The following is a 21,261-nucleotide window of genomic DNA, read 5'->3' as shown; positions in this document are numbered from 1 at the left end:
AGAGTAAAGAATTGACACAACCCATAAGGTAAGTTTTAAGTAGTATCTACTTGTTTTGAACTAAAAGAAAGTAACATAAATAAAATGAATAAAAGAAAAAAAAATTTTTTACAGTCATGGTCAACACACACATGAGTATATTCGACCACCATGTTTCCAATAAATTCAGTCTCTTAAGAATACGTATCACAGTCTCTGTTCTCTGGAGTTAGCTCGCCTACGGACCAACTGAGGTCCCCTGTTCTATCCTTACAGTAACAGGAGGAAAATCACTTCAGCAGAAGAAGTCAATGTGTGCAGAACCTCAAACCCAGGGACATCCATACCAAAGAAAAAGTCCCCGGCACTATGTAAAGGCCCAAAAGAAGGGGGTATGCTACGATATTATCAGTAGTAAATAAAACACTATACTTCTGTAACTGATAATATAATATGCTTAAATAATAAACACATATTTATACATTTAGAATTAATAATCATTGTATTCTTTGAAATAATTAGTTGTAACCACTTCTTTAAATGTGCTCTTTAATGAATGAACCAACTCTCATTACGCACGAACACATTATAAAAAACATAAACATGCCGCCAACTAATGGCGGAATACTCATTTTACATTTCCATCTCCTCATTCTTTTCCTCTTTTCTGTCTTCACTCAGTCTACCGCCTACGCTACCACATGCTCTCAGAGAGAAAATTACACCGACGGCGGTGTGGGTAATGTACACACGACACAGATATATTAAAAACTATTTCGAGTGTTCGTAATGCACTAATACACAAGAATATAATGCCCCTTCACTAATCCTATATTAACATTAGCCAGATGAACATTTTCAGCTTTGTTCACCGGACTTTTGATCAATTATGTTCAGGGCTACTCTACCAGTAGGCTCTAAACTTCATCATACAGCCACACACACTCCGGGCACAAGGGAAGAAATACACGGTCTCGTTCTGCTCGCCTCACGGTTCCGACTTTTTATACTTTTAAACGAGACACGGATAAAAATCTCACAGGGACATGGGGCGAGCGTGTGAGAGCGAGTTTCTCAGTTCGAACGGTGTAACCTCAAACAATTATAATTTAGCGACCGAATACATGTGGCTAATGACCCGGAGAGCTAGCGCTAGAGCTGCTCTCATAAAACTCCGCACGTTGATCCTCCGTCTCCAGTCACACATACCACCCTGTCCGCCTTCTCCAACCCTCACTGCGCAAAAGAAAAAGGCTTCGCTGCTCTGCTAGCCGACGATTAAAAACTTAACTGTCAGACGCGGTGTATAATATATGAACTTTTCTTTCACAATAACCGAGGTAATATCTCATGCAGCCGACTAAGCTTGAAGCATGCAGCCACCTTCGACTGACGATGGTATACTGCGACAGAGACTGAGGAGAGAGAAAACAAAAAACAACAAACACGCTTCTGCATAACGCTATCCAACCCTGACCGGACTGTTTTGATTGGGTAATCCGCTTTCCATCACAGTGAAAGTCTCCTCATGTTAACTGAATCTTTTACACTTCCAGGAAAGGCACATACGCCACACTTGAAATAAACCAATAACATTTCTTTTTTAAATAACAGGATTGTAAAAAAACGTGTGTATATTTGAATCTTGTTAAATCTATTTATTGACATATTTATGGATTTTAAATCATAAATCCTATTTATTTATTTATTTATGTAAGATTATTTTAAATCAAAACTCTATTTTTTATTTATTTGTGTTCACATCTATTATATTTATTCATGTTATTAATTGTAATGAATCTAATCAATTTGTAACTGATAGCTGGACTTAGGATAAGGGCTAAGTAACCTGGGTTTCACCCTCCACTGTCTCTATTAAGGTGATTAGTGTCCCCATTTACACCCTCACATTGACTAGTGAGTTGGCCCGTTGGTGTTAACCATTAGGAGGGATGGTTTCTGCATACGCCAGGGTTCTCGGAGACTAGCATCTTCGGGCATAAAAGCACAGGTTGAGCGCTAGTGAAGACGCTGTGACTTGGACTATCGCAGACACAGCCATAGGGCATTTTCCGATCGGACTGTTGACCATACTGTTAGACGCTGTCACGAGGTTGTTCTACATACGCCTCTGGGAACGTCCTGGGAATACGCCAACGTGTGTCACCCTCACTCTATCACACGATGACATGGAGATATGGTTCCTCTTTCCAGATATACCCCAGCATAGCAGGTTCCCATTGGTTCTGCTCCAATGAACCATTCCTCACATGATTTTATTGAAACCAGAGCCATCCGTCATCCTTGCTGCTGTCATAATCGAATGACAAGGATCTGAGGAAAACAGGTGTGCTTTCATCCATAATATTTTGGTTTCTGAGGGGAGGACTACGACATGCTCGGCTGAACAGGTCAAAGGGTCGTCTAATTGCCTCCTGTATGGAAATGTCAAGGGGGGGCCTTGGGCGTCTCTGTGAGTCCTTCCGACATCCCTACAGAGCCTTCTTGCTCACTTTCGGGTCGTGCGGGATCAGTTTCTCCTGTGCCCGTTTTAGCTGGACCTTCGGCCCTCCGGCGTCTCAACATAATGCTGAGGCTTCCGCTGTTGCATCCAGATCAAGCTGTGGGGATCATTTGAGGTGTCTCATTTCCGCACGCTAATAGCTGAGAGGTTTTCTTCTGAAGACTCGCGATGGGATAATGCGATCTCCAACAGGCATCCACCAACTGTACTGTCACCTCTTTCATCGGTTCATGCTACCGTCACGTCTACTTCCTACTGTATTGATTTTCCAGCATTTTATGATTAATGTCTCTGTCCTTTTCTTCCAGGTTTCTTCAACAAGGTGCAGGAATGCCCAAAACTGCTGAAGACGCAGGTGGGTCGCGTATTTTTGTCTCTCGCACCAAGGATGTCTATGTTTTTCCCGCCCTGTGCAGGTACTGTCTCTGGCCCGGGTCACAAGTCTGGTTTCAATGAAAGTAAGAGGTCAATGTATCTCAGGGGATGTTTAAGTTGTTGGACTCACTTTCTTCTTGACTCTGAGTTGTCCATCAGCCACATCAGAATAGGATGCGGCTTTCCATTGTCTCAAACTGGTATCCTTGTTTCTAGGTTTGCTGATAGTGTATCTGCTTCGGAGGTTGCTCGGGCACTGCCACAAGGTTAAGAAAACCCACTCGGCAGCAAGAGGTCACGGTTGTTTTGTAAGGTGCGAACTAGTGGTCAATATTTTCCCTCTGGTTTGATCAGGAGTACAAAGGTAGGGTCAACCAGGCAACGTCTGACCACTAGTGTGAATGTCTCTGGTTCCCATTTGTCGGCCAACTTGTGTTTCCCTTCTGATCCGAACGTTCCTCACTAGAATGGACTCGAGTCTCATGCCTCAAGAGTGGACTCGACTGACTCTCTTGTCAAAACAGTTGTTTGTTGCGCTTGCAGCTTCGTGGCTTTGAGGCATTTTGCCGTGGCAACTCGGTGTAGATTTCCTCCTAGGCGGCCCTTTAAGTCATGAACATACTTGGGAATGTCGAACTTCGGGATTGCACAGCTGGAGGGGAGGACCGAAAACGCCCAACAACAAATCAACCGGAATGTCGGGTGTTGCCTGCCGCACATTAGTTTCGTAGGGACCTTGAATCCGGTCACGTCATTCCGCGTGGCAGTTATAGGCAAAGTTGTCCTCAAGAGGCTTGACAAATTCTCAGCCAGCACGACTTGTCTTTGTTTTTCGATGAGATGCCCAATCATCTGGAGGAGGGTCCTATTGAAAGATCTATACACTGGATTCCCCCGGGGCTAAGGTGGATCACAGGGGTTTAGATACTGACCTTTTGGAAATGCTCCAGCGTTATGGAGCACAGTTCTTTGATGGTGCACGAGGACGATTCTCAAATCCTCGGCCCTGAAGTCGACAACTCAGAAGCTTTATACGGAGGAATATCCATCAGAAATGCAACAGGAAGTTGTCCCATATAAGCACTTAGCCACCACTGTTTGCGACTTCTCTGGTTTAGAGTTGGTTGTATTCGCGACTGCCGTCTGCGCTACTTTCGTGAAATGGTCTGTCCTAGTACCAGATATATCCTTTTGTGTTGCTCCGATCCTAATCTCTGAGCCTCCACTCTCCGATTAGTAGAAAATACCATGCAGAACCAGCTCCAAGGGGCCTGCTGGCCCTTGATGGATTACACGCAGAGGAGTCTGCTCTTCTGTCGCATTTGGAGAGGTCTGTCGGCACGCCACATCAAATCTACCACCTCTTGATCTTCCTCGCTTACATATGCGGACATTATCTAGGCCAATAGTAATCGTGACCTCCACGATGCGTCGAGGGTTCCGCTCTATTCCTATATGGCCTAGATCATAATGTAGGCCTCTTCAGTGCTGTGGCTCTGAGTTCAGTTGGTAGAACAAGCTTGAGTGGATGACATCGTCCATGTTACTCTGTCGACGTTCCTCTGTACCAACACTCCGTCCACCTCTCAACGTCAAGACGCTTCCATTCTCGCGAGCGCACACAAAAACAAATGTTCATGGAAGCTTTCTTGTCTCAAGGTGTGGTGAGGGCATGTACTACAAACTGACCTTGTGCTCAATGACCATCTCTTGAGACTTCAGGGGTCAGGCCCGCTGTTGCTTGTGCTGTCTCATCTCCTCTTCAATTCCAAGAGACCAATACACAGGGAGTCGCATGATCCTCCAATTCCTGGTGGATGAAACCAACTGGGCAGAGCATCGTAGACCTGTTCTCAGCGTGTGGGACCCGGCGAGAGTCTCGACCTAGTTGCGACTGATGGAACATGTTGGAATTTTTTGTTTTGAAGATCCACCTTCAAATATCATTGCCCTCTCACATATGGCCTTTCACTGCATCTCGGGTGAACACCAACTTGGGATCTGTCTCCATTGAATCCTTCATTGTAAATGTAGAGTGAACTGCTTGGATCCTTATCACGCTTCTTTCCTCGACACACACTCAGCGTCTTCACGGGAGCTCTCCATTAAATCGTGGTTCGACGAGAAATGTCCGTCTGACAGCCTGATTGTTGAGGTTCTCTGATCTATACTGGAGCTGTGAAGTTGTAGGTCGATAGAGCTGGATAACCACCTATAAACTCGTGGGAGTCCCAACCTTCAGCGGATGTCAGAATGTAAGTTAAAGGGATTTTACTGTCGGCCTGAACGACAGTGGAATTCAGGCTACCACGTACGCCAGTAAATCTCAGTCTAAACTTTAAGCGATTGACAGCCCACTTATAGCGCGAGGAAGTCCAATTTGTGAGCAAGGGTATTTTGCCTTCACTCTTACGTTCAATCCTCTGCTTGCGGGAAAAGCGGACAGCCTCCTCATCTCCACACCCTCCCCCCCCCACCGCTCCCCTTTCTTGTGCGTCTTGATACAAGAGCCGCACCGAGCACCCGACGCCCGGTCCCCCCCCGTCAGCTTGCGTCGAATCGGTAATGCAAGGACGTTAATGGCGAGTTTTCGGGGTCTGCTAAATCCCAAGACAGGCGCCACTGCTTGCGCGTGGTGGTGAGCGCCTTTTCAATGAATCTCCTCAAACCGCTCTCTTGACACTTCCGGCGGTCCACCTCTTCCCAAAGGATTCCTTCGGATGGAAAGTGTAACATGGTGAGGTTTTATCTTTTCCTTGGATGTGTTTTTCCTGAGAGGTGGGGTATCACAGAGGTTAAAGGTCATTTAGAGGTTTGCGGCGTGATCTTGGAGTAGTTCTTCACAAACCAGTCTGTAGTTACCCAGAAAAAAAACCAGAAAGTGAGGCGCAGCTTGTTTGACGTGTGTGGTTTTCTCACGGCGGTACTGGCCAGGTCTTTTAAGGCTTCAACTCTTCTGCGGCACTCCGTCTCAAAACGGCCGTGCTGGGGAGAACGATATGACCAAGATACTTCTACGGAGGTTTGGAAAAACTTACATTTTTCTTGATGACAATTTCAAACGCATACTTCTTTAAGTCGGTCGAGGACCTGTAGTAATCTTTGACTCGTGTTGCACTTCCATAGGTATTCCAGAGAAGATGATGTAGCAGGTCATCGCGCTTGAGAATGAAAACCAGTCGCGTTATCCTTTGCGGTTGAGATCGCCCTACACACCTCCTCACATCAATAAGCGCTGAAACGGTACTTGGTGCGTTGGTAAATCCCCCTGGGGCACTTCTATTAAGATTCCAGAATCCGATGGGACACCACGGAACGCCGTCTTCTGTTTCTATTCCAAGTCTCTTCCATTTCTCGATCTTCGGTAATAGCCCGACTTTTAACATCGAGGACTGAAAACCACTCATGGTAGCCAGTAAAAAGACGTGAGAACACTTCTTCTAAGTTTCGGTAGAGCGATATGCAGTTCTCTTATCGGTCTGTGAATTGAGATTTCCCGGGAAGTCCGAATGCACAGCCTCACAGAGCCATTTTTCTTCCGCACGACAACAATGGGAGATGCGAAGGGGGACTCGGACTCACGTATGACACCAGAATCTAGCAGCTCTTGAAGATGTTTCTTAACTGCATCTACATCGTGTGGATGGATGGGTCTGGGTCGGTGCTTGAAAGGAGTGTTGTCGCTCAGCTTGATGTGATGCTTTACTTTGTTGGTATGACCAAAGTCCATGTCGTGCTGAGAAAAAACCTCAGGCATGCTATGGAGCAGCCTTGTGATTCGCTCTTTCCACTCCGGTGGTAACGGGGAATCCCCAAAATCAAACTCAATTTTGTTGGTTTCAGGAGTTGAATCGGCAGAGGGCTCCTTTCCCATCACTTGCTGAATGGCGTGAATCTCAGCCAGCACTGTTCTCGGGGGGATGGTGACGTCATGTTGGGTCTCATTCCTCAGCAGGATTGACATTGAGCAGGGGCGCTTGACAGGTAAGGTGCACAGGGAGCTAGCAACCAACAGTCCGCCAGGAAGGGACGACGCAGACGCAGCCTCTACAACTGCCCACTTATCCTGGTGAACACCACTGAGGTGGACCTGCCCCTCCACAACGACCGTGCTGCCCGCTGGCACCATTTCAGGGGTGTTACTCCGCGCCTTGATCAGCCAAGAGCTCCAGTACTTGCCTGCTTTTTCCGTTACTTCCATGATTTTCAAAACCACTCTGTAGCCAGGAAGGAATGACTGAGGGCGACAATCATGCCTTTCAACATAGCTGGAATAGAGGACGTCTAATGAGTTGGTGCCAATGAGGATTTGAGGCACACTGCTCACATCAGGAACAAACCAAACACCAGCGTAGGGACTTCAGTCTCTTTTCCCCATAAAACTCCTCTGGAAACAACAGGTTGAGTTCTACGTACCCGAGGTAAGGCTCGGCCTCTCCATTGGCTCCCTCTACTTGCAGCTCTACATCCAAAAAGGTCGTCCAAGGATTTCAAGGAATGATGGGACAGGTGAGTCTGGAAAAAGGACAGCGGGATAGTGGGTCCACCTGAGATCCCGTATCTAGCAGGCAGTTAACTTTGTGGCCTTCAATAGTGACTTGAGCAGTGCATTTTGTTTCCAACCAGCTTGGGCGGCAGGTATGGTGGAGGTGGTGTTAGCATTACCACACTTGCTAGCCACTTGCTTTGTTTTTCTAGGGCGTATGGTTTGATCTTTTAGTCCCTGTTTGCCCTGCAACAGGGGCTTCTAGTAGTTTAACTGCTGGATGCTAGGGCTGCCATTTTGCTGATTCCCATTGCCGTTGTTTTTCTCTAAGCAGCTGTCTCTTTTTCCTCAACGAGGAGGGGGTTGGGTTCACTCTCACAGTGGACTGCCAGGTGAGCGTCTCCACCGCAGCGGAAACAGTACCATGGACGGGGCCTATTGTTTGCTGTTGGCCCAGAACTGGACTGTCCGCTCACTCTCTTGTTGGGTGGCTGGTGTCGAGCTGTCATGGAGAAGGTCTCTTGAGAATGCAGGCGATGGTATCTGGTGACTCTGAACTTGGGGTGGGCTCACCTGTGCTTGAAGAAAGGCAAGCTGATGTTTCAATGCTTTAATCTCTGTTGCTTCTAGGTGGTCGCTCTTTGCTTCCTGAGTTGCTTTCCTCATATCTGCTACTTGTGCTTGAATGTCAGTAATTTGTCTTTTCAATGTGCTAATTTCAGTTGTGTCAGGACAGCTGACATTTGGCTTTACGTGGAGTTGTAGTCTGCATGACAGCAACCTGGGCTTGTATTTCGTTGAGCAGTTTCTTTAAGACGTCAGTATCTGTTACTTCTTTTTCTCAGGTGTAGCACAACTGTATGCAGCTAACTGTTGATGATGCAGCTCTGAACTTTGGGACAGCAGGACTTGGTTTGTGTAGTCCAAGGTGTTTTTTCATGCGGTTATGTTTACTTGCCTGTCTGTCTTACTCCGTTCTAATCAGAAGCACCATTTCAGCAAACGAGGGCGGTGCATTTGTTTTCCGCTCCAGCTGGAGATCAGCGATCAAGCCATCATTCCAGCAGGCCACGACAGAACTGCTTCAGGAGGTAGCGGTTTCGTTCACTCTCGGCGATACCACCTCGTCTGACCACAGCACTCAGAGCAACTTGCAAGCGGTTTCAGATAGTCAGACGGCTTCTCGTCGTTGTTCTGCAGCGTCCCCATAAGCTTAGCCAACAGCTCATCTCCATCCTCTACAGAGCCATAGACTGAATCAAGTAGCTGAAGATACCACTGATGGCAAAGCTTGAGGGCTGACATGCTTGATAACATTCAGTAGCTGGAGGCAATAAGCTGTCCAAGATCATTGCGTGTTCTGTGCAGGTCAGACATGGAGGGATCTGTCAAGAATAAATCAACATTTGCTCTCCAGGTGTCAAAGTCAAGTTCACTGTTTGGACGAGGAAACTTCCCAGAGAAAGGTCTGAGGCGAAATGAAGAGTGCATGGGAGACATAGCTTCATTAGCTCGCATGACATGTTCAACAACGACCCGTTGTACAGCAGGAGGATTAACATCACTCATGGTAAGTACTGAATGTGTCACTGCAGCACTGTCACCATTACCACTGGCTTTGATGGACTGGGACGCTGGGTGTTGATTGTTCAAGTTAGCAGCCATGCTAGGCGATGGAGCGGCTGTCAACACAGCAGGCTTCTGCAACTGATCATTCACACTGATAGGTAAAGACGTTACATGTGGACTCGGAGCAGCGGCCTCGAGCCTTCGCAGAGCTGGTGTTGATGCTGCTCGGGCATCACCTCTTCAATCCAACGCTGATCACGACTGGGTGAAGGAGATGGTGGGAACACAGATGGTAAAGTTCCTGACTATCTCAGGTGAGACAGATCCAAGCAGGAGAGAGGGCTGTTGCACGACCTGTGATGGCGCTTTAATATTTTCAATCCCCTGAACAGTTGCATCAGATGTGTTCAACTGAGAGTCTTTGACTGGTGCAGTGTCGCGGGGAGGTTCACAACTTTACCTGCACTCATCTTCATCAGTTCCTCTTGAAGTACACTTTCAAATGACTTCCCACTTTTATCAGCTATGGCTTGCAGTTCCTCAAGGTACCCCTTGGTGGCGCTGCTGCTAGCAGTGCTGGTGTAAACACTATCTAAGGAGAGCACCTTAAAGGTAACATTTGCATTAGCTGAGCTCTGATACTCTTTTGGCAATATAGGTCTAAATGTGTGCATTGCAGAGCTATTTGAAAATTCCACAATGGAGCAGAGATGATACTCTGATTTTGGATCATCAATGACTAGTACTCTGCTAATAGACCCATAGCATTTCAGGTGGCTCTCAAGCTCCTCATCTACTTCAGTTTGAGTTAACCCAATAACAATAACTGAGTTACGAACATTTATCTTTTCATCTTTCACTATATCCATTGTACTATATTGTTGCTCTTTTACTCGTGTCACTCAATAATACTCCACTTTCTCCTGGCTAGCTCGCCAAGTTTCTGTAACCTGCCTTAGCTCTAATGGTTGATTTTTTAAAACTAGGAGATACAGATATTTTATCAGTGCATTAATTACCTCGTGGACTAGTAAATCAGAAGTCTAGATCGCTCTAGGAGAAAGGGGTATTGGCAATATGCATTGAGTGACAGAGTAAAGAATTGACACAACCATCAGGTAAGTTTTAAGTGTGTTTTATTGTTTTTGAATAAAGAAATAAAATAAATAAAATGAATAAAAGAAAAAAAAATGTTTTACAGTGTCAACACACACATGAGATATCGACCACAGTTTCCAATAAATTCAGTCTCTGAATAAATCACAGTCTCTGTTTTGGGTAGCTCGCCACGACCACTGAGGTCCCTTCTACCTTACAGAACAGGAGGAAATCCTCAGCAGAAGAAGTAGTTGTGCAGATCTCAAACCCAGGAATCCATACCAAAGAAAAAGACCCGGCCTATAAAGGCCAAAAGAAAGGGTTACTATATATTCATGTAAATAAAATATACTTCTAAATGTAAATAAATGCATATAAACACATATTTATACATGTATATTATAACATTGTTTCTTAATAATTGTTTTAACCACTTTTTACTGTGCTTTTAAAATGAACCGAACACAATATAAACATAAACATGCGCCAAAATGGCGGAATACTCCTTTACATTCATCTCCTCTCTTTTCCTCTTTTTTCTATACCGCCGCTCACTCTCAGAGAAAATACACCGAGCGGGGGGTAATGTACACAACACAGATATATAAAACTATTTTTTAAACACTATACACATGAATTTAATGCCTCACTAATCCATATTAACATTAGCAGATGCACATTTCAGCTTTGTTCACCGGACTTTTATCAATTAAGTTCAGGCTACTCACCAGAGGCTCAAACTTCACATACACACACACACTCCGGGCACAAGGAAGAATACACGGCTCGTCTGTCCAGGTTCCGCTTTTTTTAAGAGACAGGGACATGGGAGTTCAGTAACGTGTAACCTCAAAAATATAATTTAGCGAAATACATGTGGCTAATGACCGGAGCTAGCGCCGTAGCTGCTAATAAACACTCACGTTCTCCTCCGTCTCCGTCACAAAACACACGGTCCGCTTCCAACCCACGGCAAAAGAAAAGGCTTCGCTCTCTGCGCCGACGATAAAACTTAACTCAGACTTGGAATATCTGACTTTCTTTCACAAAACGGTAATATCTGCAGCCGAAGCTTAGCATGCAGCCACCTCGACGACGGTCCGGCAGAGAGAGAGAGAAAAAACAACAACACGCCTGCACGTACACCCTGACGGCGTCTGATTGGTTACTCCGCTTCACATCACGTGAACTCCTCATGTCACCTGAATCTTTTACACTTCCAGAAAGGCACATTCGCCACACTTGAAATAAACAAAACATTCTTTTTAAAACAGATGTAAATAAACGTGTGTATATTAATCTTTTAAATCTATTTATTGACATATTTATGATTTTAATCATAAATCCTATTTATTTATTTTATGTAAGATTATTTTAAATCAAACTCTATTTATTTATTTGTCACATCTATTTATTTATCATTTATTAATTTATTGATCTAATCAATTAACTGATAGCTGGACTAGGATAAGGGCCTAGTAACCTGGGTTACAAGTGCTTCAAGTGTAATATGTTATTCACATGTTTGAAATAAAGTATTCATTCATTCATTCATTCATTCATTCATTCATTCATCCTCCTCCTGTCTCTCTGGACTTTCCTTTCAATCCTTTGCTTTAAAAGAAAAAAAACTGTTCCAGCTGATTTTGAAAACACACAATTCAAAAGTCTAAACCCCTTTCTTTAGACTTCTCTCTGAGGCAACGCCTCCAGAGCACAGGAGCATGCAATGATTGTCCTTTTCTGCCACAACGTTGCTGAATTTAGCATAAGCTCTGGCTCTGGCATTGTTTTTTCTCCGAGCACACGCAATCGGTGCACGAAGAGGGGTATACGCAGAGGGGGGACAGATGGACAGAAGGCAGTTTGATAGACGCATCACGATCCAATGAATTTATTTGTGGCCCTCAAAATGATTAGATGGCGTTTTTTCCAGAATTGTCTGTTCCACAGGTGACTGACTTTCTTCATTTTTGCGAAAAATAATTTAATTAATTGGTTGCAATCAGAATGTGAAAAGCATTTCAAGCAATACAGTAAAAAATGCTCAAAAAAAGACATCTCCTCCCCTGCCTTTAACTAGAAAATGTTAAGCAAGCAGTATTTAAACTTGGATTCATAAAGGGAAACATGACTCTTCAAATTACTGTTGCTGATATACAAATTGGCAAAGACTTTGGAGTATTTTAGTGGACTCACATGAAGCTGCGTAGTAATTTTAATGACACTGATGGTTTTCTCTGACAAAATACGAGATGGCATGGCCATCCATAATGACATCACTCCCACTCACCCTCACTGTAAATTCTGAACCTTGCATCTCCGTCTAATGTAAACCTGCCACCGGCTAAATCCATTTGGAAATAATGCAAATCGTGATCTATTCATATCACTTTACATTCAGCGGCCCAGGAGGTAATAAATGTCCAGTCTCAGGTGTCACAGCTCAGCTTAGTTCAGCCGGAGTTTGGCTCAGCAGAAACCTTCCCCCTACTACTTCCCAAAATAGGTCAGTGACTCCTATCATCCCCAAGAGGCCAGTGAAAGCCATCAAAACACATCAGAGTTAAAATGCTTCAAGTTTCCAAACTGTTTAATATCTAGGTAGGGCATCAGCAGGCCATGCCAATGGTGCTTTTCAGACAGCGCCAGAATGGTGGAGATGAGGGATGGTGTGCGACTGCAGTTTCACTAAATGATTGAATTTTGAATGCAGAGTGGTGACACTGTAGAGAGGAATGGCACCAGTGCAGCATCAGTCATATTGCAGATGACAGAGTGGACGCTTGGTAAACAGTTTGACTGGGAGTGAGGAGTGGGGGGACATATTGTTGGGGGAGAGAGAAAAAGGGAAGTCGAGGAAGAAAGGATGAAGGGAAGGTCAAAACAAGTATAAAAGGTCAAAGAAAGTAGGCTACAACATTACATTTGTCACAATCTTGGTCATCACAGTGTGACTCTGGTATGAATATAAGTGTGGCTGGATTAGGAGCAGAAACAAGCTGCAGAGCTTGTCTTTAAAGTTGCAGTTGAGGTAAATGTAATATTGATACACTGGAGCCATGTGGGGACATCTGAGCACAGTTACAACTCCAGCCATGGAAACAGTAAGAAAAATCCAACTAAAGTAGAAGTACTGTTGCACTTGACAGTTACTATATCACAGTAAATGTGTTGCGCGCATGCACTTTTGAATAAAAAACACTTGATGCCGGCTATTATGTCCAAATTAATCTCATTAAGTATAATCTTAACACCAGTTTGTGACATTTAGAGGAATGCACTGTCTGTGGTGGTGAAGCACAGCTATGGCATGAATAGTACTTTGTGTAAAAGCTATACTGTGTGTTTCCATGGCAACCAAGAAAACTTAACCCACCAATTAAGACCATGTTATATGAATGAAAGCTCAAGAGCAAGTGAACGCATTGAACTTAGTATGAGATGATATTGTAGTTCAGTAGTTCGCTTAACAATCTGTATTTTGGAGAGAAAGCTCTTACTCTTCTTTCCATCTCTCCTCCTCTTGTTTTTTGTTTTAGTCCCACCCCTCTGCCTGCGCGTATTGTCACGTCTGCACTGTACAACAACCTGACATCGCTTATACAGTACACAGTCAACCAAGCAGAGAAAATCCTATTGCCTCCTCAAGCATTTCTCCCATAGCGCTCTGTCCCGTAGATAGCGGCAAACACAGATAGCAGCAATCTGCCGAAACCCCTGAGTCCCCCCCCCCCACCTCCCCACCTTCAACCCCCCCACCTCCTCTAATCCACAATCTGTCAATAATAGGCTGATGTCTGACAAGATGTGGTGGAGAGAAATAGGAAGCCCATTGAAATGTTACAAAGGTTTGATGTGTGATGTCAGGTACTCCTCTCCTTAAACATGACACCCTCTTCAAGCTCGGACTGCTGAGAGGAGAAATGCAATATCTTGTCACTCTCTTGCAGAAGTCGGGAAGAAGGAAGGGAGGTATAGAAAAAAGAGAGAGAGAAGTATGAAGAGCGGGCTGACAGGAAAGAAGAGGGAAAGGCATAAGAAAGGTGTGTTGTGAGAGGAGAAAGACGGGGAGGAGGATGTTCACGAGATGGATCAGAGAAAGGTAGAGAGAGAAGGAAGGGAAGAGGAGCTTCTCAGCAAATCTGTCAGGAGCTGTAATCCCATTCTACACAGTTCGAGGCTGGAGCAGAGAGAGAAAGAACCGGGAAGAGATGATCCATAATGGAGAGGGAGGAGAGGAGGAGAGAGAGGAGGTGCAGATTTAAGAAAGGGAGGCGAGAGCATTGAATGATGGGCGATATGGACTGAGACGAGGCAGAAGGGAGGAAGAGAAAGCGAGAGCTCGATATCCAGCGATTTTTTTTTTCTCTGGCCGTGGTTTAGGGAGAGCTCCTCGTCACAGGCGGGAGGCTGCATCATGTATAAAAAAAAAAAAAGATAACACGGTGAATTTAATCCTAAACTGCACTGCATCTCATAACTCATAACAGTGATACACATTAGGCCGGTATCAGAGAGACCTGGCTGCTGCTGCTGCTGCTGCTGCTGCTGCTGCTGCTGCTGCTGCTGCTGCTGCTGCAGGTCTAGATCCAAAATGGGAAACAGGCAAAAAAAAAAAAAAAGCAATATGTTTTAATGAGGCTGCATGGGCTCCACAGAGAGAGACGAAATTCAAAGTCCCAGGCTGAAAATATTTACAAACCCCTGCTAACAGCCCTCGTCTGACACTTGTATTATATGGAGGCCTCAAAATTAACATGATAAGCAAACACACACAAACACACACACATTCACCACGTTACTTCCTGCTTGCTTGGAAGTGGAGCCAACTGCAGCATAAAGCCCTTGGCAAGCAGCTCAGAATGATGTAGGGCCTTGTAATGAATTTGATTTCATCCTGCCATTTCAGGCAATAAACATACAAGCTTAAGATGCATGGGGTTGTAAATTTTAAGCGAGCCACTCTTCTCAGTTGGGTGCGTGAATATAGGTTAGTGAGCGGTGTGACAAGGCTAGATGAGAGGATTGAGTGCGTGTCTTTGTGTCGTTGTGTGTCGGGTGGGTAACCAATATGGTTTTGCCGCAGCACATATCCTTGAAGGATGCACACAATTTACTGTATATTACTGCAAGGCCATACATATTTAATAATGTAAATATTGCTTATATTGGTTACCATGTGCATTTTCTAGAAAGTATAAAACAACAAGTTATCTGCACTGGAAACAGATTTCTTCCTTTTAGGAAAAAAAAGACATATCTCAAGGATCAATGTTCGGCTTAAGCACTTAAGGTAGAAGGTTCATGCTGTGATACTGAAATTAAATTTGGTCTTTATGAATAGGAGATTGGTGCAGTGGAGATGTTAGTAAAGTGAAAAGGAGGATAAAAGGCAAAGAAGTGGAGGAGGACGGGAGGTAGTGTGTTAAGAAAAGTGGATTAGCGGCGTCACTCACTGGTACAGATTGTGAAGGGAGACGTGTGTAATAAGTGTGTGTGTCTGTGGAGGCCCTCAACATATTGAGCAGTGAGAATGATGCAAACATGCAAACATCTTTCATCAATTATGAAATTAGCAGAGCTATTTTTGATACTCATACAATTAAAGCGGAAGAGTTTCCAATCAAATTCAAACTGCCTATGTCAAATTTAAATGCCTTCTCTTTTACCACCATGCAGCATTTTATAACACGGGTGGAAATTCCAGCATCTATAAATTATTCACATGCAGCAGTTGCACTAAGCCAGAGTGTTATGACTCCAATTCAAAAGAACTGCATATTAGTCTCAGTGCGCTGCACACATTTCTTTCTATTATGATGAATAACCATAAAACAAAAGCCCTGACTAAATTGCTGTTGATCCCGTGTCTTGTTTCACTATCCAGAATTTGGAATCACTTAGTGGAGCTATTATAGCCACTATTACATAAAAGCCCAGATGCTGCGTTATATCCTTTACCGTTTTAAATGAGTGTAAACATGCAGCAAAATGTGAACCAGGGGTTTGCAGGATATGTTAGATACAAGCCTTAACGGCAATGTTGTACTATATGAGCAAGTTAAAGGAATATAATTAAAAATAGAGAGTATAAAAATGCACTTATGTGATGCTACCCACAGTTCTGCCTACAGCCACCCCAGTGTGTTCAGGCACTTTCACAAGTACCTCACATTGATTGACTTTGAGAGCGTACGGTACAGCTGGTGTCCAGCCAGGACTGTGTGTGTACATGTCCACTCAGTGGATACACACAAGATGGTGTTATGAGATGCTTAGATTAGGATTGTTTCTCTAGTTCTCTGTAAACTTGTCTATCACCTTCAACTGTCTGGCTCAGTGAGGCAGAGGCTGTGTATGTGTGTGTGAGTTCCTCAGAAACAACTGTATTAATCTGTGTTTATCCCCTTGCAACTGTCAATAAGTAGAAATGTGCATGGGGATTGTGAGCTTCTTCTCGTTCTTGTGTGTCTTAGCCACTCTATTAGATGTGTTTTAATTTGTCACAGCCTGAGGCTTCTTCCTGTCTGCTTTAAATGGCTATCATTTACCGTAATTCTTTTAATGCCTTGTTTATTGTCTTTAACATACACATAAAATTATACACTGACCACATAATCAAATCTATATGCAAGCACTAGTGCATAAATATACATTTGCATGCACTTTCGCATATGCACATACCCATGCACACATGCCCATGCACACAAACACAAACACAACACACACACCCATACACTCAAAATCACAAATCACCCATCTAGGCAGAGTGAGCTAAACCCAAAAGGAACGTGACTGTGTAATTCTGGCTGAATAGCAGCAAGCCTCTGTGGTGTAATGGCTACAATCTGACTGAAGGCTGTTTCATTTCAGTATCAAAGTGGTTGTAATGAAGGCTGAATGACACTGGGGAAGGGCACAATAGCTCAGATATTGCTTCTAATTAATGTAGCTGATGTTAGAAACATGAATTAGATCTCACTGAGCTGAGCAATAGATGTAATCCAGGCCTATTCAAACAGTGGCCCGCGGTCCAACTGCGGCCCGTCAATCATGCCCAACCAGCCGGCCGATCAATTTTTTAATTACAAATACATTTTTGCAACAATAAACCCTCTAAACTGCAGCGAGGCTGTAATAGTGCAGCAGTGTTCCTGGTAAACAAGTCCTCCAGTCCCACAGCAGCATCTGCTGTCCAAATGTCTCAAACTTTCAACTAGAATTTGTGCTGTGTGTGTAGGGACGGGGAGTGAAACCTGGTATTAAATAGCTGTGGGATTGATTATGCTGCATGTCTCCATCTTTCAGGGCCTGTGTATATGATGGGTAGGGGCAGCTCTGCCACACACTGAAGTACACACACACACACACACACACACACACAAACAAACGCATACCTCACTTTTAGCAACAACGGCAGAGGACTAAACATTCAAAGATATGTTGTTAGAAACTATGCATTTAATTTGGTTAATATTGCAGCTTGTGTTGCATTGGAAATCATTAATGGTTGGGCTACTTTTGAAAGCTCAAGGAAGCTCAGAGAAATGTCTGATGCTCTGGACCATAAGGAAATATGTCCTCCTGACCAACATAGTTGAATAGCACTGATGTAGTCCAGTGACTGATCACATTCTGTCTCTATCTTCTTTACAGTTCCTAATGCGCATTTGTTTTTCTCACCTATCTCCTCACTCTCACACACTAATTACTATCTGTCTGCTGAAGGTTTTATTATTCCACTCATTTTCTTTCCCTAGCTCAGTCTGTGACTCTCTGTCTATCAGTCTGTATGCCTCTCTAACGAAGCGCCTAACTACCAGCCCGTCTCTCTTTCTTTGCACTTACTGAGGATGTCAGTCTGTCTGTCTCTCTGTCTTCCTCCCTCCTGTCTCCTTTTTAACTTTTAAATAAAAGCTGAGCCTTTTTGACGCTAACAGGATTACCTGAGCGGACGTGATTCTCTCACCTTTGTTCTCCCCGGTGCCAAAACGTCACATTAACATTCAGGAGGAAGCCTGCTGATTGGTGAACTGGGGTTTGCGCAAAAGCAACTGAACAGCCGACACATACTAATCACATCTGACTGGACCACAGCTCAAACCAAAGAGTGACTGTGGTCAGGCAAATAATTGCACATGTGTTTGGGTGCGTGTGTGGCTGTGAACGACTGAGAGACTTTTTCACTTCTCTTGCTGAATGACACTGCAGCATGTGCCTCAATTTGCAACCTAGTCCACCACTTCTGCCAGTGAATACAGAACATTTTTGTCATGTGCATCATACAGTTACAACCCTGTATCAATGAAAATGATAATCCACATCTGAATACAACTATTTTAAAGGGATAGTTCAACATTTTGGCAAATTGCCATAATCCATACAGTTTTAGGAGTAGGTTCGTTACCTTTAATTGTCGGTGCGAGATATTTTTAGAACGGCGGAGCAGAGCCGGGAGCTGCTCAGAGCTACGCTACGGAGGCTCATGGGATTTCTTGGTTTCCCTAATCAAACTCATCAAATACACAATCCAACAACTCCAAAACGCTCTCGTGGACAAGTTGTGACCTGCACATTCACCACGCTATGTTACGAGACAGACTTGTTTTGGATGCAAATGCAGAGACCGCTTGCCGAAAAACTGCCCCCGACAGGAACGCGCATCAGCGGTTTTGCATGAATTTACCTCGAAAATAACTCTGTCTCGTAACGTTCTGTTATTATCTCATAGCGTGGTGAATGTGCAGCTCACAACTTGTCCACGAGAGCGTTTTTGAGTTGTGGGATTGTGTATTTGATAAGTTTGATAAGGGAAACCAAGAAATCCCATTAGCCTCTGTAGCGTAGCTCCGACGTTATAAAAATAGCTTGCACCGACAATTAAAGGTAACAAACCTACTCCTAAGACTAGAGGGGCTATGACAATGGGCCAATTTGCCAATATGTTGAACTATCCCTTTAAACAGATGTCCACCCAAGTTATCTAGTATCTAAACATTACCTACAGGCACAGGGTCACAGAGGGTCTGGAGCCGGTCCCAGCTGATAGGACCAAGGGCGGGGCACATCCTGGACACCTCACCAGTCAATCACATGGAGACAGGATCTGGGCGGCACACAAGCACATTGATACACATAAAGGTGACGACATGTTCTCACATCTACCTTTTAAAATGTTGCCTCACATATGTTGACACATTTGTTTGATCTGCATATTAAAGTGTCAGCATCCATCCATCACAATGTAGTAAGCCCAACATTACCATTCGGCCTCATGCGGAATGTACATAACTGCACATGGTAATAGGAGAATAAATCCCGCTAACTTATGGCATCATCATGGCAGGACCATAATGTGTATTTAAAGTAATTGTTATTTAGTGACGTGTGTGTACACATTGGTTGAGTAATGAAGGTTTCCATCACACAGTGTGCTAAACTGAACAATATAGATTATTTACACAGCAAGACAAGAGGGAAGGAAATAACCCACTGTGCTGAACCACATCATAAATAGATCATTAATATACTTAATTCCTTTTAATTACTTGTTTACTGCCACTGTATTATCTATGGCAGCAGGGCTAAGTAATAAAGTCCATGAAAATCAATTCAATATTTTATCAAGCTGTTGTGTTTGTGTGTGTGCTGCCTTGTGTTTTCATGTATGAACAGAGTTTGTTTTGAGATTATGTTCTGCTCAGGAAAAACAGCTGCTCACAGGTGTCCTCTCTATTTACATAGGAAAAAAAAGTTGCGATCATTTTGATAGATGGCACAAATCATTTCTTTGATTAAAATCTGAGCTTCATATTCATTCACCGAGCAAGACATGAAAAGAACAATCACAATGGTGCTCTAAGAACAGAGCATAAACAGCAACTTCACGGTTCAAAAAAAAAATTCAAAATCACATCATAAGATATGACAGACTCACTTTGCAACAGTGACTACAGGAACATGGAAGATAAATGAATTTCTGTTAAACCGACAGATACATGAAATACACATCATATCAGTGAATCAATGATACAGTATATTTAGCAGCAAGCCAGTAAAAAATAGTGTACATACTATTAAAATAAATCTCACAGTTGCTCATTCTTAAAAACATTACGAAGTGTTTTAGAAAGAAAGATAAGATATAACAGACCTTAAAGCAGAAGTAAGCGGAATGTTTGTGTTAATATAAGTCTTAAATAGTTATATCTTCCGACAGCAATCACTTACATAGAGTGTTTGGTCCAAAACACGGGTCTGTCAGTCACTCTGCTCTGCTGTAAGCCGAGGAGAAAACGTCTTGTATACTTCCTTGTATCCTACAACCTTTATCCAATGAGGAGAGAGAACGGCATGAAGGGCTGTGTGTGCAGCCAAGGGATGCGCGTGAATGTGGTGACGTAGGGACGAGGGCGGGGACTGATAACTCCATCGGCTGACAAGAAGTTAGCCAAAACGACCGGATCGCTTACTTCTGCTTTAAGCAATAGAGCAAAAAATTACATCTCTGTTATTCAGAGAGAAAGCTAGCAGTAGGAACTTGTTGGTAGCAGATCTTGCAAATGACTTGCACCAATTTTGAAACACTTAACTTTCAAACTTAAAGCAGATAACAGCGGCACGGCCGTTTCGGCTAATGCTGTGTTCAAGGCAGGCTTTTGAAACCGTAAGTTACAGCTTCAAGTCACAACTACGACTTGGTAGCGTTCCAGGTAACCCGTAGCTCGTGTTTTTACCGTCCTGTTGTCTGTGAAAGTTCCCTATAACGGCCACTCGTAACTTCCGACCCGTGAACTCGTACCAGATCGAACTGGTATGACTTCACAGGAAGGAAAAACACAAAGTACGAGTTTCCTTGAACGCACCATGAGTTAGCAGCCCCCGCCCTTGTCAGGCATCAATTGGTCCTCGTGCTACGTCACCACATTCACGCGCATCCCTTGGCTGCACACACAGCCCTTCATGCCGTTCTCTCCCCTCATTGGATAACACTTGTATCCCACAAGGAAAATTTTCTCCTCGGGTTACAGCAGAGCAGAGTGACGGAGAGACTCGTGTTTAGGCTGAAATACTTCATGTAAGTGATTGCTGACGGAAAATAGGACTATTTAGGACTTATATTAACAAAAACATTCCACTGATATCTGCTTTAACATTTCCCTCCATTGTCTAACACTCCTGGACTATTTTCTTATCTGATGTTCATCATCACTGTGGCTTCAGTTCA

Source organism: Trachurus japonicus, chromosome 13 (genome assembly GCF_045865225.1).
Source record: "Trachurus japonicus isolate A0001 chromosome 13, Traja_1.0".
Lineage (NCBI taxonomy): Eukaryota > Metazoa > Chordata > Actinopteri > Carangiformes > Carangidae > Trachurus > Trachurus japonicus.
The sequence above is the reverse complement of the archived record's forward strand: the minus strand, read 5'-3'. Positions refer to the sequence as shown.